Genomic DNA, 10,498 nt, shown 5'->3' with positions numbered 1-10,498 from the left:
AGGAGGGAAGAAAGGAAAGAAAGAAGGAATGGAAGGAGAGGAGGAAGGAAGGGAGGGAGGATGAGAGGAAGAAGGAGGAAGGAAGGAAGGAAAAAAAAGGATGGGGAAGTGGAGTGTTATAAATGGCTCAAGAATACTTAGTGCAGAGTGATTACAATGGTTTTTTATTAAGATATCTTAACAGAATGGCACACCTTTCTCATGGTGGGAGAGAGGGGCAGGGAAATCCCAACATACAAGGTCTTTTATGCACTTTGAAAGACTTTGCTCCTGACCCCTCATGCCAACCATAGGCTGGGGTCACAACTCTGATACATTGGTTCCTATACATTTCCCCACCCTGCTCATTCTACTAATGAGCAACAACAGATGTCTTTGAGCATGTGCAAAGGAGAAGGTCAAGACTAGGTTACTCTTGACCAGTTAAAGACTAGTTTCTTCTAGTCTAGTTTGTCATCTTTGGAATGGGATTAGAACTCTCCCAGTTTTGTGATTTACTGGGGACATTTCCCCTTTGTAATGGATTTCAAAGGGGGCCCCCTGCACCCCTGTGAAGACCAACCACGACCTTCATTCCCCACAACTCCCCCCCTTTTCTTTTAAATAACTACTTGGTCTTCACACTTTACCAGCAATGTCTTCCTCAAATTAATTCATAATCCTCATCTTCGATAGCACTGCTGACCTTTTCTATCAATATCTTTACCTCTTCATTATTAGAGCCATATACCTATCCTAATTTGCTGATAGAATTTTGTACTATTTGAGTTATTAACTTGCTCATTCATGGAGACACACATGGCTAATAGGATATCCCACTTAGGGTCAATAGTAAGATACCCAGTAACTGTTTCCACCAGTAAACCCATTCATCCAAAGAGGTACTAAAGGGGCTTGTCTAGGTTTGAATTGGCATACGTACCAACTCTCTGATATCCCTGGTTATCTCCTTTACCACCTTCCCATTGTCATCTATCTTTTGACAACAATTTGATAAGTTCAGTTTACCACAAAAGGTAGTCTAATACCAATCTATGTTGAATAATTTCCTCTTTTGTTAGCAAGGCTTGATCAGTCAGTGAGTCCAAGGCCTTAGCTGTGTGATTGGTAATTTTTCCACCACTGCTTGGAGTCTTATTAGTCTATTCAGGATATAAAATGGGGTTCCATAGCCCCACCTCCTATCCTGTGCCCAGGTAGTAGGCCCTTAACTCTAGATAACAACTCCTCGACCAACTCTTTGGACAACTGGGTGTAGGCAGTAGTCCTACAAATCCAATAATGTCCCTCTAGTGCTAGTTGGTCTTCCAAGAATAAAGTATCCAACAAATGGTTAATACTGTTCCTCTTTACTTCCAAGGGGCCCTCTTAAATAGGCCATATAATCATCATGATAATAGGTACATTTCCAAAGTTACTGTACCTCCTTCCACTGCAAGTTTTTATACCAATGTCTTTAGAAAGGTCTTCCTGGCTCCAAAATCCAAACTAAATTCCTGATTTTTGTGCCATTGGATCAACCCCAAGAATAGCTAATGTATCTAGTGATGTTCCTTAAATTATTTTTCTTGCAAATGGCCATTTCAGCACTTTTCTTGACACTTCCCTTAACAAATGCCCCAGTTTGCGAATTTTTCAAGGGATCCAGTTACCATCATTAATTTCACATGAGTCTGAGGAGACCTATCTCTTTAAGTTTTACAGTTTTGAATATGTGCCCTGCTTCTGGACACGTCTAGACATTTGCTACTCCCCAGGCAAATATCCTGGCCAGTCAGTTATAAACACTAGTCACCCTAAACTGACTCAGGTACATGCCACTGTCTCTCTCCTCTGGATCAGAATTCTGTGCCACAATGCACCTCTGACCAGGGACTGAGAATCTAGGCCAGACCCAGGGGTACCGTCACTGAAGACCAATTCTCAAACCACTGTGAACTAAAGCAAATCCAACAGTTAGCCACAACAGACAACTGGGCATTGACTTCTGTCAGCCAGATTCTCCTCCCACCTTTACTAATGCCCCCTTGTCTAAATCAGAGAGAGGACTCACTCCCTAGATAGGCTATACAGACTCAAGTAGATATAATAATGCCACCCAATAATCTCCCTCTTTCTCTCTCAATGGAGAACATTTTCACCCTGCCTCCCCCCCTCCTCCTTTCCATAAGGAGAAGGGCATAAGTAGGGGTGTCACACTTACAGATTCAAGGGGAAGTTACAGATAAACAATGTACACATAGGGGAGAGATGGTGGAGATAACTGGTCCAGTGTCTCTCTTCTCCTTTTCTTCTCTTCTTCCTTGGAGGCATCCAATGTCCTTTAGCATCTTCTGAATCTGTTCCAAAAAGTCCACTCCAGCTCTGGTGGCTAGTTGAGAACTTGTCTTATGGTAGAGAAACTGCTTAACATCTTATTCAGATCAAAACACATGTTTCTATCACAAAACAATGAAATTCTGGAGCTTATTACAATTTACATTTTACCTTATTGCCAATTGACACACATACTTCACTTTGAACACAAACTTCCATTAATATTTTATTACAAGAGCAAACTCCCAATGAGATGATCACACTGACTCAAGCTTGTCTTTCTTCTAAGAGTACCCAGCATCTTAACCTTTGCTCTCATTACAATGACTCAAACATCCTTAACCAAAATGATTTTTTCCCCAAATATTCCCATATTTTCCTTTTCCTGGTGTACTTATTTAACTCACACTCCTTTCCTTAAACTAGAACTTGAAACTGTAATTATCCTAAGAATTTCCCATTCTTCTTACCTAAATATCCCCTCCCCTCTAACACAAAAACTAAGGAAACTTAACTCCTATCTTAGCATGTAGCTGATAGCAGGTATCAGAACCAGACACCTAACACAGCTAACCTATCTCTGGTTATTAGATCCAACTCACCTAAAACTCCTTTTTCTCATTTGCTTAGTAACTAACTATAAAGATCCAGGACATTAAAGGAAAATTTGTTTATAGATATAAATATTGAATGTCAGTGTCCAGGCAGAGGTCATGTGGGTTAGTCAAATGTCTTAGCCCAGATTTATTCTTCTAGATGAGACATTATCCAAATGTTGTTTTGGGGAAATCAAGTCAAAGGGGTCCAACCTCAGACATACTGAGAAGCTGCCCTTTAGGCTGCCCATCCCTGTCACCTGACATCCTTGGACTATTGGCTTCCTTGGCTCCAAGAACATGACATTTGCCCAGTAGCATTTCTTTTTGTTGACCATCCTGGTATCTGATATAAGACAAAATCAATTAAAAGTCCCATGATCTAAAAATGGTTGTTTTTACCTAGTTAGAACTTCCCAGTGAATACAATTCAGTAATTTCCAATTATAATCTGAATGGACTCCCAATTAATGAAACCCCTACCTAAAGCTCAGATTATCCTTCCTGGGTCTTTGCCTAAAATCCAGTATTCTAACTATGACTGGCCCTACAGGCCTGTCTCCTACCTCTTATTAGAAACATCCTTTTGTCTGAGATCATATCTACTTTATCTGTATATAAAGATGGTATATCAGATTCCCCTTGGCTAGAGAAACCTCCTTTTAGTCTGTTGTATCTTACAACAAATAAATGCCTCCTTTGTCCAGGAGATTGCACAGAAAAATCTCAAATTATCTTGTGTTTATCTTTCTCATATACATGCTTTTGTATGCCTCCTTTGTCCAGGAGATTGCACAGAAAAATCTCAAATTATCTTGTGTTTATCTTTCTCATATACATGCTTTTGCTTTAAAGCAAACAACCACTGCTTTGGAAAATACATATAGATCTAAAATATTTCCAATTCACATATATAGTTAGAAACGTCTATATATAAACTTGTTTACCTACTAGACATCCTCAACATACAAGTGGTTATTTTTGTTTTGGCAAGGCAGTTGGGGTTAAGTGACTTGGCCAAGGTCACACAGCTAGATAATCATTAAGTGAGGCCTGATTTGAACTCAAGTCTCCTGACTCCAGGGCTGGTGCTCTATCCATCGCATCACCTAGCTGCCTCCTAGCATACAAATTTTCAGAATTCTTTAAACCATTAGAATACCTTAGGTGGCTTTAAATTTCCAACATGTGTTATTAATTTCAATATAACAGAACAGTAATAAGAGTATCAGAGTAACACACAAATTACTAGATTGTACAAAGCAATCCTTCCATTCTTACATTATTCATGAACCTACAGATCTATCCTAGAAAGGGTCATACTTTTTCATATTTTCCTTATTGCCCTTCAAAGCAATCACACATTAATCCCAGGCTTTAAAAATACAGTATTTAAATAACATTCACAAGAGATAACTAAATATTGCAAATATAATCTCTTTGCAGTTACAAAAGAATATCACATAACTGATAAAAACATCTTATTCATCAATAAGTTACCTTACAATAGGACCCACAATTGCAATTTGTTCAGAGCCCCCCATCAGCTGCCTGCAGTTACCAAGAAAGAAGTCCACATACTTTACTTCTTTAAAATTAAACATACATTAATCATAAGATTCCTATTTAAACATCTCATTTCCCTTAGAACAAGAGCAAAATGAATATTCCATGATCTTTACACTTTTGTCTCTTTACCCAAATTCTCAGAATCCAATTCCATACATGGCACGTTTAAACCAATGCAATTACAACTAAATTAAACATGTAGTTTGATAAAAACTTACCTTATACAGAGAATCCAGCACTCACATTCCAAAAGCTCTATCCAAAATAAAAATACAATTGTTAGCAGTATTAGGCTTAATATTAAAACCAATTAGAGTTTTTTCCCAAAATAAATCAATAAACATCTCTGATAACCTAGGTATTTCTCTTCTTAATAACACAATACCACTTTTCTTTAACCCAAAGATGTTACAATAGAGTTTTTAAAATCCCAAACCACATCACTCCTTGCAACAGTTACAATAGTGTTAAAATAGTTTATAATCCCAAATTAATTTACCAATTTAGGTTATTTAATTCCTCCCATTCTGTACAAATTTTGTCAGAGTGTTCCAACACTAGTATCCCTCTTTTAAAACCCTCAGCATGCTTTCCAAAATTCTAGTTCAGAAACTTTAAAAGCAATGAGGGTCATGGCTCAGGCCACATGGCTCCAGATATTCATTAAACGTGATTTCCTTTCAATAAATGAGTCTCTTAACCCCTGGATCTTGCTTCCTTGGTTGCCAGCTAGCAGCCATGTGGCTCCCTTGCTCCCCAAACCTTCCCTCTTTAAGATTTTTGGGAAATTCCTGGAGAGGGAACCCAAATTCCCCTCCTTTGGGGCACCCTATCATCCTCTGGCCTCTCCTTTGGGATAGCTCTCCCACATGGAGGACCAGCCAGTCCAGCGTGGTTCTGGCCATCTATGCCACCCTTTACCACAGTTCTCCTCCCAGACATTTTTTATCACTCTTGGCTCCAAACCCAGGCCAATCTTCCCAGGAATCTCTGAGATATTTCCCCAGCAAAGAACACCAGGAAAGTGGGCTTGAAATCAAACCATTTGCGTGCATTATTTTCTTGTGTTCTTCCTGGAAAATACCAGGAAAAGAGATTTACATTACATTATCTCAAGATGAGTCCCCAAATTGTTATAAATGACTCGAGAATATTTAGTCTAAAATGATTAAAATGGTTTTTTATTAAGATATCTTAACAGGGGTGGCTAGGTGGTGCAGTAGATAGAGCACCAACCCTGGAGTCAGGAGAACCTGAGTTCAAATTTGATCTCAGACACTTAATAATAATTACCTAGCTGTGTGGCCTTGGGCAAGCCACTTAATCCCATTTGACTTGCAAAAACTAAAAAAAAAAAAAAAAAAAAAAGATAATCTTAAAATGGCACACCTTTCTCATGGTGGGAGAGAGGGAAATCCCAACATACAAGGTCTTTTATGCACTTTGGAAGACTTTGCTCCTGACCCCTCATGCCAAGCGTGAGCTGGGGTCACAACTCTAACTGATACATCGGTTCCTATATGTCTCCCCACTAATGAGCAACAACAGATGTCTTTGAGCATGTGCCAAGGAGAAGGTCAAGACTAGGTTACTCTTGACCAGTTAAGGACTAGTTTCTTCTAGTCTAGTTTGTCATCTTTGGAATGGGATTGGAACTCTCCCAGTTTTGTGATGGACTGGGGCCATTCCCCCTTTGTAATGGACCCCAAAGGGCCCCCCCCCTGCACCCCTGTGAAGACCAAGCACGCCCTTCATTCCTCACATGGAGAAAGGAAGGAAGCAGAGAGGATGGGAGAAAAAGGAAGGAAGGAAGGGACTGTGATGCCCAGCTGGGATCGGCCTAAATGCTGACATGCCTGACCGGCTATCAGTTCCAGGGAGGCACAGCCTGGCAGATCAATTCACCCATTAGAGAAATGTCCATGGAGGGACCGAGGTCGTCTCAGTGCCAATCTGCTTCCAGACAAGGCCTCCAAAAGGACTCCATACAGGGCAGGAAGGAGGGAAAGCGGGGGGAAACACTGCAAAACATCTTAGAGGGCTCTAATAATTAAATTAATTTAACTACAAGTCCCAGCATTCCACGCAGTCGGGGAAGAGTTGGAATGGAGACCGGTTGGGCAGACTACAAGTCCCAGCGTGCTCTATAACTACAGTCCAGAACGGACTGCAACTCCCAGAGTGCACCTTGCGGCGACAGCAGCGCCTTCTGGGACTTGTAGTATTCCCCTGGCTGATTCTTTCGGGAGGGGGGGGCGGAGCGGGAATCGACAACAATAGGCCAACCCCCAAAGCCAATCAATCAGTTTCTTTTATGGATCCTTCGCAACGGCCCCGCCTTCCTCCGGTGGGCCGATGAGTCCGAGAGCGCACGCTGGAGCGTGGGCTGGAAAAGCCAAATAGGTTGCGCCTGGGAGGTGGCGCGCATGCGCCCCGCCTGGAGCCGCGGCATCGGGGGAAGGGGGAAGCGCGCGCACGGCGAGAAGGACCGAGGCCGGCGCGCGCGCGGCGGGGAGCGGTGCGCCTGCGCGGCCCGGGGCGGACGGCGGCCGCGGGGGCAGGGCGTCGCGGCGCCTGCGCAGTGCCGCGGCTCCTCTCGCGAGGACGGACGCCATTATCGCATCTCCCCGACAAACACCACGAGAATTCCGCAGCCCACACGGTAATTGCAGCTCCCGCAGCCGGTCGCGTCTCCACCTCCCCCCTTCCCGCGGGGCGAGAGCGAGAGCGAGATCTCCCCTCCCCCGCCTCTGCCCGGCTCTGCTCCCCCCCGGGCCGGGCCCAGCCGCAGCGGCCGGCGCCAACGGCGGCCCCGCTCGGCCCGGGCCGCCCGGGGGGCCGGCCGCCCCGCAGCCCGCGCCCCTCCCGCCGCTCCGGCGGCCCACGAAGCCGGGCCGGGGGCGGCGGAGGCCCGGGAGGGGGAGGGGCGCCCGCTCCGGGGAGAAGGGCCCCCGAGGAAACTGAGGCCTGGAGCCGGGATCGGGCGGGAAGCCGGAGGCGCCCCTCCCCCGCCCCGCCCGCCCGCAGGTGCCCGGGAGGTGGCACGGGGGACGCCCCCCCCCGGCCGCGGCGCTCCTCCGGCTCACCCGACCGCCCGTACCCAGCCCACGTGCCTGGCAGCCGCCCGGGCGCCTGTGCCCGGCGCCCGGCTCCGCGCTTGGGCCTGTGCCAACCAGACCTTCCTGCCCGCGACGGCCCCTCCCCTTGCCCACCACCCGCTTTGCAGCCTTTGTGCTAGAAAAGGCGTTGTGACGCGTCGGGACGAGGCCAGGCATGGCGAGGCTGGAGCGGGACGTGCCAGCCTGGCTCATTACGCTGCGGGCCTTTTGTTGAGGAGGTGGTTGGTGCCGGCCGCCCAGAGCGCCCGAGGCGCGTGCAGTTCTCCACTCCAGTACTGGGGGAAGGGACGCCTCACCTTCCCCTCCGAGGCGAATATTAGCCGTGGCGTTCAAAGGTGGCGGTACCGGATCACTAGGTTTTTCTGGTCATGCTCACTTCTCTGATGGGTGTAAAGGCTTAGCTCATTCATAGTCTTACACCGGGCCTTAAATTCTAGAAGTTATGTTGGTGGGGTTTTTTTTTTTTTAGAATTGGAATACTATTGATCTAAAATGCAACAAAACTTAGACTTAGTGTTCCATAAAGGACACACATAGAACTTGGATTATATATGTTTATTTCAGATGCAACCTTCTTTGGATTTTAGGAAAGCAAGAATTTTAGAAGTGGAAGGATCTGTGTAGGGAGCCGAGTCCAGTTCCTTCAGTGATTTAACTGGGGGGGGGGGGCTTGACTCCCTGTTATTTTTAGGGATACTGATTTGACTCTTGAGTCTCAGCTTTTGTTTTTGTTCTGATCGGGTTAAAATTGCTCTGATTGGGTCAAAATCAAAACAAATATACACTTGTAATATGAGAGAATTCTTGAAATAGATTTTAATACTGATACTTTGAGTATTTTGGATATCTCCACAAATGTGAATTGCAGTTTCTTTCCATCTTAGTTTTCAGTTGTTGCTATAGCTAAAACATCACTGTTTGCCAACTTGGGAGATTTCTCCACTTTGGCTAATATTGTGACGGACACATAACATCTGCACTGGATTCATCCTCAGAGGCTTTGTATCCTGGTGCCAGAGTTGACCCTTTGGAAGGATCGAAGACCCTGGTCACATCTAAGCTTTAATGATGTCTCAGCTGGTCTCTCGATGAATACTTCTGAACATAACTTCTAGCTTGTGAAGGGGAGGGGAACCTGAAAGGAAAACACAAATGCCTGAAAGAGAGTGGGAAGGTGGTGGGTAGAGGAGGGAAGGAGCATTTATTCAGTGCCTCCCATGTGTTGGACACTTTATAAATATCTCATTTGATAATTATGCTGCCAAATATGATGGGGAAAGCATTGCTCAGGGAAAAGAAGCTGACTGGAGGAATATGGAAGCAGTCTACGTGACCTAGAATGATAACTTTAGTCTTTTAATGTTTATTACCCTCCTCTGAAACAGAGGCTTAAATAAGACCTCTAAGGAGAGTGGCATTTCCAAAATTTTGATTGTTTACAGTCATAGAGATATTTGTGGGATGCTGGTAAAATTAGGTTTGCAGTTCTCAACCTGTGAAAATTTTTTTCTTTTAGATGAGAAGTGGTCTGAATGACTTTAGCCCAATTATCTAACTCACTATGGCAGAACTTTGACTCTGCCAAGCCAGTTGCCCTGGGAACAACTAGATTAAGTCAAACAAGGGGCCTCCAAGGGACTGAAATAGGGTTTAGGATGGGCAGGTAGTTGGAAAACTCAAGGTAAACTTGAACAGCTTGGTGATTAGAAGACAGGTGAAATGAGATAAGTTACCTTTCATTTGACTCACCTCAAAGTTATGCATAATTGCCAAATAGGATAAGCAACAAAAATTGTGCATTGTAACCTAACCAGTCTTAAGTATTTATTTGTATAGTGAAGGTGTAGCAATAGATATATAGTATCTATAGTTTAGCTATCCCTAGACCTGCACAATAGATGCATTCCAACAAAAGTCAAATTGAAATAAGTTTTAATTGAATAAAATGTATCACATGCTTAACTGGAAGGTACTGGGTGAGAGGGTGGGGATACAAAGATTACAGTTATTTCTGTCCTGGGTGAGTTTAACCTTTGGAGATACATAAATAACTAGAAAGGTGCAAAGGGAATACAAAGTATCAGAAAGCTGAGAAAGGAGAGCATTTTCATTTGGAGGAGGAAGGGTGAGACAAAGAAGAGAGAACTTTATGAAGAGGAGACTCCTTAATGTCAACTTTGTAAGGACATGTAGATTTTTTAGGAGGTAGTTGAGTCAGTGTATTTTGGCCACAGAGGTCATAGACCAGAACATAGACCAACCTGTGGTACTGTGCAGATGTGGGAGGTGTCAGATATTTGGGAAACAACAAGGAGTCTAATTTTGTTGGAATATATAATGTTAAGGAAGTTAATATGAAGTAAGTCTAGAGATTTAAGTTTGGAACTAGATTCTAAATGGCAAGCTCCTTTGCTTTTTTAACTCCAATATAAAGGGGGCTTGGTGGCATTCTTGATGGGTTCTTGAAAAATCATTGTCCTGATAATCTCTGCACCATTAAGTAGACATGATGGCTAGATGGTCTGAGCAATAAGTAGTTAGTTGTAAACCACTTTGCTGATTGTATAACTGCCATCCACTAAGTTATAAGTTCATTAAAATTTTACCAAACGATTAACAAAATTATTTGTTGACAAAATGTCTCAAAGCAGAATTTTCAGGCACTGATTTGATTCTTAGCTTTTTATGTTTGGAGAGACCCACAGTTATACAGGACTTGACTGAGGAGGCATTATTTTAAGTGCCCAAGTGTTGGTTCTTTGTCAGACATGGTTCCTAAAGAAAGCCTAGCATAGACCATTGCCACACAGCCAATAAATGATTAAAAAGCATCTAATAGTCTGTTAGACACAGGTGATTCTTAAAACATTTGAAATAACTCTTGTCAACCAGTATGTC

General features: G+C 43.7%; 1 protein-coding gene across 12 annotated transcripts in view; it reads left to right on the top strand.

The window, feature by feature from the left end:
- Positions 1 to 7,037: 7,037 nt before the first annotated feature.
- BANP (BTG3 associated nuclear protein) overlaps positions 7,038 to 10,498 on the top strand; it is a 273,136-nt gene continuing 269,675 nt past the window's right edge. For 11 of the 12 annotated variants that reach the window (XM_074201509.1, XM_074201494.1, XM_074201473.1 and 8 more), the window contains exon 1: positions 7,040 to 7,143. The gene's annotated coding sequence lies outside the window, so the exon portion shown is untranslated. Of the gene's footprint in view, positions 7,144 to 10,498 lie in introns of all 12 variants that reach the window. The other variant, XM_074201520.1, reaches the window with a different exon arrangement.

Source organism: Macrotis lagotis, chromosome 1, assembly GCF_037893015.1.
Source record: "Macrotis lagotis isolate mMagLag1 chromosome 1, bilby.v1.9.chrom.fasta, whole genome shotgun sequence".
In the NCBI taxonomy this organism is placed as follows: domain Eukaryota; kingdom Metazoa; phylum Chordata; class Mammalia; order Peramelemorphia; family Peramelidae; genus Macrotis; species Macrotis lagotis.
This window is presented reverse-complemented; position numbering and strand designations above follow the sequence as displayed.